The sequence below is a fragment of the Suncus etruscus genome, chromosome 16 (assembly GCF_024139225.1).
Source record: "Suncus etruscus isolate mSunEtr1 chromosome 16, mSunEtr1.pri.cur, whole genome shotgun sequence".
NCBI lineage: Eukaryota > Metazoa > Chordata > Mammalia > Eulipotyphla > Soricidae > Suncus > Suncus etruscus.
In genome coordinates this window covers 25100155-25108226 of record NC_064863.1, presented here as the reverse complement: position 1 = coordinate 25108226, position 8072 = coordinate 25100155, and positions in this window count along the sequence as shown.

The following is an 8072-nucleotide window of genomic DNA, read 5'->3' as shown; positions in this document are numbered from 1 at the left end:
GAAATTGTTATAGAGAGATTAAAATTTTTTAGATCAAGGAATAGGTATTCTTAAAGAGCAAACAATATATTAGAAGTTAAAACCTACAATCACAGGTGCTACTAATCATTCTCTTTATTTATATTTTGTATGTTTATTTTATTTTATTGTATGTGTTACATTCTATTATTAACCTACTTTAATGACCTTTATCCCAGTGGTGACTTCTTTTTCTATGGCTTGAACAATATAAAGGAACTTGCTTTTCATTAAGTAAAAATTAACAGGTTTACACTAGTTTAACAACTACATATTCAATTTTAGATGGGTACACCAAGTTCCGGAAATTCTCTTTTTCTTTTCCTTGCGATATGTTTCAGAAAAGAAATAAATATTTTATAAAATTATTTTTAAAAAGTAGCAGATTCTGACAGAAATATAAATACATTAATATGTAATTAACCATTCTACTTTAAATATTTGCAGTTTCAAGAACGCCCAAAATTTGTGGGAGTAAATGTACTGTATATTGACACTTTCATAAAAAATGTAATTTTATTGGACTCATGAAAATGGTAGAAAATGTATGCTCCATAATTTAAAATACTATGAAATAAAATAATTTTAAATGATTCAAATTATTTCCTAATTACTTTGATAATATAATTATCAGCATAATTATATACATAATTATATACAATTATATAATTGGATCTTGGCCCCTATGAGCTACTAAAAACCTAGTTGACCAAATACTGTCAAGAGTGGCAGCCTCCACAGTCCAGAGAATAAATTGAAAAACAATATAAATATTGAAACCTCAAGTTGAAAAAGTAATTTCAGAATGACTATGCAGAAATTTGAAGCAAAATAGCATGACTATAAAATGTAAAGTATACTTAAGCATATTTTATTTGATTGTATTGCTTTATTGAGTTTGATTCTTTTTTTTTACAAGGCAAAAATCGTACACATGGTCTGTTGATATATCTGTTTCAGAATAATGCCACATTCATAAAGTCATATTCATGCTTAATAGATAAACATGCTTTTTGTGCAAGTCATATTTATACTGGTGTCATTTTTAAAAAGCTAAAATAATCATTAACTGATACATTTGAATTTGAGGTGCCACATCAGCCAATACAATGGGAGGCAATGTTTATGATATTCTTGTCTAAACAAGGACAGGGGATCTATCCAAGGAAAGTTTCAGATCAGTGGTTAGTAAAGGTCTAGCAGCCAGGATATTTTAGCACATGACTGTATTGTTAGCCTAATTATTGGATAGCTCAAAGTAGAGGTTTGTGCTGATAAGCAGGAACTAGAGTCAGTAGAAAGCTAATTGTAGGGTAAGAATTGAACATTTGGTGGTGGTAGCTGTGTCCTAATTTATTAACTCAGACAAGATCACAATAAGAAAGAACCAGTCATGCTATTTAGAAGATAAATTGCATTCTTAATTTTCAAAGTGAAGAAATGCATCGCATTTGTATTTGTTATAAACAAAGTTTTCACTTATTCTGCCCAATCACTAACAGAAAAGTGCCTTAAATTTTGTGTCTGACCTAATCACATTTGTTAAAAAATGGAAGTGTTTTTATTTAAATATATATTTACATATATATACATATATATGTGTATATATATATATATATATATATATATATATAAAGTTATAAAGTGGTGAAAAATCTGTTTTAAACGTTAAGGAAATGGGAGTGACTTTTTTTCATTTGCTTTAGGTTTACTCCTGGCTCTGCATTTAGAGATTATTTGGTAAACACTATCATTCTGGACTCCTAAAAATATTTTGATAAAATCCAGAAATCATATGTATTTTCTTGAACATTTTTCTTCAAATAAAAAACAGAGGCATATATTTGTGTATACTTGTGTATATATGTTACGTATTTGAGGAACTTCAAAAGTCTTAGATTTCTAGATGCTTTAAGAGTGTTACTTCACTGCACCTCACTTTTACAACAAAACAGTAAATAAATCCTTGTAACTCAACCCACTTTAATTTCCATTTGAATTACTGCTTTTTTAATGACAGCATTAGTTTTTATTTATTTCCCCATATAAACACAGCATTAACTACTCAAAAACACTTTCTCCTGATCCACAATTAGAGACTTCCCTTAAAAATTTTATTTTATTGGAAAAGTTTTAAAAAACAATCAAAGGAATATAAGGGTTGTTTTCTTCTAATAACGTCTTACCCAAGTTTTATAATTTGCAGCAATTTATAGTGCAATGATTTGAGAAATGATAATTAGCACAATAATTCTTAAATATTTTAATAATGAAATGAATTCAAAGCTATTTTTCTTTATATCTCTTCTAAATTGTATTCTATGACTTTTTATTGCTCTTGGAATATTCTATTAATAAGCCAAAGATATCTTAAAATTTTAATTTTATTTAAAAAAAATTTTTGATCACACCCAGCAGCACTCAGGGGTTACTCCTGACTCTACGCTCAGAAATTGCTCCTGGCATGCTTGGGGGACCATATGGTATGCCTGGATTTGAACCACTGTCCTTTTGCATCTAAGGCAAATGCCTTACTGCTGTGCTAGCTCTCCGGCCCCTATTTTAAAATGTTTCTGAGTAACAGAATCAGTTCAATTTATAGTTGAAGAGGTGAGAAAAAATATTAGATTTTAAATATTTTTAAAATTTAAAGATGTTTCTATGACTATATTTAAATTTTTGTTTAAATACAAGGATTGGGTGGTACTTAAATATAAAAATATTTATTAGAAAATGGGGGCCGGGTAGGTGGCGCTGGAGGTAAGGTGTCTGCCTTGCAAGCGCTAGCCAAGGAAGGACCGCGGTTCGATCCCCCGGCGTCCCATATGGTCCCCCCAAGCCAGGGGCGATTTCTGAGCACATAGCCAGGAGTAACCCCTGAGCGTCAAACAGGTGTGGCCCAAAAACCAAAAAAAAAAAAAAAAAAAAAAAAAGAAAATGAGTAATAATTAAACACTGTAGTATGTGGCAGAATTGTTTGCAATCTACTCAATCACAAAATTCAGTTAACCAGTAAATTGTATATGATATCTATATGAAAAAAAAACTCAAATTAAATGCATTTATCACAGGGCCAGAATGGTGGTACAAGTGGTAGGGCTTCTGCTTTGCACACATTAATCTAGGATGGACCACAGTTTGATCTGCCAGCGTCCCATATGGTCTTCCAGCCCAAGAGCGATTTCTGAGCACATAGCCAGGAGTAACCCCTGAGCATCACTAGGTGTGGCCCCAAAACCAAAAATAAATAAATAAATAAAATGTGTTAATCAAAGGAAGTAAGAATATACTTGTATCTCTAGTACAAAATTTATAGAAATCTCAGAAGTGGAGAGAGAGTGAAGAGTTGAAGAGATCTAGTCTTTTACATGGCTAGCTCAGACTTTATACTTTGCTCTCATAAGATCATCAGAGTCCTGCTAGGAATGATCCTTAACACAGAAACAGAAGCCCTAAAGTATAAATGTGGTTCCAAAACCAAATAATACAAAGTATAAAACCTTAAAAATAAAGAAATTCTATCTTCCATAATTGACATCATATACTAATTATGAGTATGTTTACAGTAAAGTCTCATACAGGTACCAAAGTGACCAATATATTTTAAGAAGGAAGTTTCTATAATGCATGGTCAGTAAGCCATATAAAATGTTTAAAGAAGAAAATTAATATAATGCATGGCTAATATGAAATGTAAAACAATATATTAAAAAGGAGGAAGGCTTTTTTGCTCAAAAGCTTCTTTATCTAAATTTTTAACTTGACACATTTTTCAAATGTGACAATGGTCAAACATCTGATTGTCTTTATATCTATAAGCCCCTTGAATAAGGCAAATGAGTAAAGGAGAATTAGGTGTAACATGTTTAAAGTTAAGAGAACATTAAAACTAATTATATTCTCCCAACAGGCTGTGATTACAATCACCAGCAATATTTTGTATAATTATGATTCGCAGAGGAATACAGATGTTAAGGAATATCAGATTTTATGTATCAATAATAAGATTGCATGCAACTTTACCCTCTTGGAGAAAAATAAGTTATGAAATTATTCTAATTTGTTTATTTATTTATTTATATAAAAGTCAGAATAAACCATACCTATCAAATCCAAACTTTCTGTATATTAATTTAAGTGCATTTTATTTATATTTATGTGGAAATATATCTCTTGTTGAGCCCTAATTTCTTTTTTAACCTGATAAATAATATCTCTTAAAAATATAAAGCTGGTAGGTTTATCTTTTTGTTTGTTTGTTTGTTTTTGGGGTATCACGCTCAGTGGTGCTTAGGGTTTACTTCATTTTTGCAGCTTCTGGGAAACCATAGGAGAATGTCTTGGCAGTGCTTGGGGGCCACATGGGAATACTAGGGATCAAACCCTGGTTGGTCGGTGCAAGGCAAATGCCTTATGCACTGTGCTATTGCTTTGGCCAATAATGCTGGTAGGTTTAAGAAGGTTTAAGTTGACAAGATTAGAAGAGAGAGTTCTGGCAAAGAAATTAATATGAGCAAGTTGGCTGGGAATGGGTTAGAGAAGACAGACCCTCTGTAGTCATATTTAGAAGTAGTAGGAACTGATCGGGTAGGTCATTATCTTTCTAGGCCACTATAATATTTCAGTGTTTAAAATTTTCAAGTGTTTAATGTCCATATATATTAAATGGTGGCATTGTATGATTTTTGATATTTTGTTATTGCATTAAATAAACTAATATTATTTAAAAGAAAAATAAAAGAGATGCACCAACATATGAAAAAAGCATTTTTTCTCATATTTTTCAACAAATAATTTCCAAGATTCACAAATGAGTGTATAATTTCCCCAATCATTATTTTAGACATTATAGGAAAGGATGTAAACTCAATCTTCAGAATAAAGGTATGCTTAAAAGTAAGTTGAGACAGTCTCCAACTTGCTGCTCATCCAATTACTATCATATTACTGTTAAATATAAAAAAATATAGAATTTGGGCAGAAGCCGTATTACTATAGGTAGGGGGCATGTCTTGCATGCAACCAAACCAAATTTGATCACCAACAGCCCGCAGGGACCCTTGTACTCTGCCAGGTGTGATTCAGGAGTAACCCCTGACTGCTGAGTGTGCCCCCCACCCCCAGTCTATAATTACTTCTGAGTCTCTGTTCTAATGCAAAATGCCCTGTAATGGATTTAGCAGTTAGGTTAGGAATGCACCATTTCAGTGATCCTGTGTCCCCTCAAACCCCATTCTACATTCTAAGGCAACAATTATTTGAGGAAATCAAGTGTCATATTACTAAATTCTGAATACATTTTCAAAAGAAAATAGTAAATAAGCCACTGCTAGTTGCTGGATAAATTACAAAATGCAGACATGTACGCAAAGAAAATATGGCAATTCTATTGATTGTGATCTGTGGTGCAACAAGTTATACCTGACTGTATCACAGCCAAATGTGTGATAACACTGAAATAAAAAAAGACATTTGAACGCCAAGACTAAGGGTGCGAAAGTCCAGTGAGAATATGTGAAGATATCAATGAAAGACTGTAACAAATGAGAGACCTTTGGCGGAGTATGTGAACCAGGCAAAAGATTGAGTAGCCCTGGTAACTACCTTGAGCAAATGTGGCAATTCCAAAACTAAGCATGAATGCTACTTGGCATTTTGCAAAAAAGGAAGAATGTGAAATAAAAAAAAAACATAAATGCATAAAATAAAATATAAGCACGTATATACTACTTTATTGTGAATATTTCTATCACAATTTAATAGGATGCCTGTCGTGTCTATATATATCCATATAGATATCAATCCCTTTTTGCTGGTTTTCAATTAATTGAATCATATAACTAATAATCAGAAGAATGGGAATAACAATAAATTTATTTATAAAGATGAACATACTATTGACTTTATCTGGGCTTTACATTAACTTTATATTTATATGGTTAGTGCAATTTTAAAAGCAAAATAAATTTTAAAATATTAAAAATGCATCTCACAGTTGAATAAAGCCTGGAATTTTGTTTGTATGGAAACTTATGTAATAATTATATAGCCCCTGTTGCCGATGTCATTTTGCTAATGACATAGCGTGTCAATATGAGATCTTTCTAAAACTGATAGTTACTTCCAGCTAGTTTAATGACAGACATCATTCTGTAACCTCAAGAAAGCTGTAATTCTATCCTAACTTTCTACTATTAACTGAAAGGAAGTGTTGCATTCATTCCAAAAATATACCTAATTTGACACCATCATTCCAGCAATACTTATGAGCTGTTTTAACACCACTTAAAATGTAAAAAATTAAACCTTCAAAATGTCACAGTATTCATAATGCCCATTTCTGTAAACTTATATGCACTTTTCTTATGCCTCCTATACATTTAGTTTGTAAGAAGAAATTGAATGATAAGCAAATAAGATAATGGTACTACAAGAAGTAGTACCTAGAAATTATTCCCAAGCAAGTAACCCAACCAATATCAATTTTGTACTCTTTTAAGTATCTGTAGCCTAACATCACATTAAATTTTATGATAATAGCTTTGAAGTACTTAAAGTCATCACATTATTTTAACTCTTATTAAGTTTATTAGATATTGATTGCATTAATGAAACCTACATATTTTCCTAAAAATACCAATACATTTATTTTTTAAAGTGTTCATCTGATCCTCATATGTTCCTCAATTTAAATGATAAAATTATTTGACAGGAAACTTTCAATAACCAGTGCTCTTGACTGCAATATTAATTTATAAAGAATCATTAATAATGCAAACATAGCAAGAAGTGTCACCTGAAATCTTACCACAGCACATTTGCTTCCACAAAACTAGTTTTCTGCTTGGTCCTATGATTTTGACCTTGACATGCAATTATGACATTATTTGTACTATTCAAGATTTCCTAAGTGTGGAGCAAATGGAATGAAAGATTGAGGGTTAGGGGAAGAATAAAATAGTAAAAATACTCACATTATATGTAAAAAACCAATAAACTGTTAGAGGTAATAATAGAAGTAAAAGCTTAAAAGCACAGAAGTCATTTTGCTTTTCTCTTTCCTCATACTGACAAATATCTTTAGTCCTAAAATAATATATTATATTCACAATGTAATTGTTCTATCAAAAATATGTGTCTTTTTACTTTTTATTGCATTTGTATTTCCATGCTACATTTAGAAAAATTAATACATCAGAATATTCACATAGAAACTTTATCAGGTACAGCATTTCTAACTTGATTATCTCTAATACAATGTAACCTAGTAAATCATTTGGGATGAGAAACCTCATTTTTATTATCAGAAAATATTTAGCTGCATCTATTGTACATCATTTTTTACTTCTTAATAAATACAAATATTTCTGGGAAACATTTTTAAATAACTAATGAACATAAAACAGCATGACATTATTAAAAGCTAATTTGGTCATCTTAAAATTTCAATCATAATTATGCAATTCTATATGTCAATTGATTAGAATAGAAATAGGTTTTATAAATTAAATTTAAAGGTTGTTCATGTATACATTTGATCTACATTAATTATTGTATTTGGGTAATAATTTCAGGATTCAATAAAACTAATAAATTATTACATGCCTGTCTTCAACCAAGTTCAGTAATTTTTATAAGTATATAATGAATTAAGCAAAATTATAGAAGAATCTCTTTAGTCAACACAAGGGTAAGTTGGAGATTGTGACTTTATCTTTTGCTACTTCTTTTTATGTTTTCCAATACATACCAATATGACTTGAGCTTGTTTCATATGACTGGATATCCACCACTTTTTGAGTGGTGGGGAGACTCAGAGTCGCTCAGCATTTACTCCTGGCACAGGCACAGAAATCTCTCCTCGAGTAGAACTATAGCACAGTGATAGGGCGTTTGTCTTGCATGCTTCCAACTCTGGACAGACCCTGCTTCTATTCCCGGCATCCCCTATGGTCCCCCAAGTCTGCCAGAGGCGAATTCTGAGCACATAGCCAGTAATAACCCATGTGTGAAGCTAGGTGTGGCCCCAAAACCACCCCTCCAAAAAGTAATCT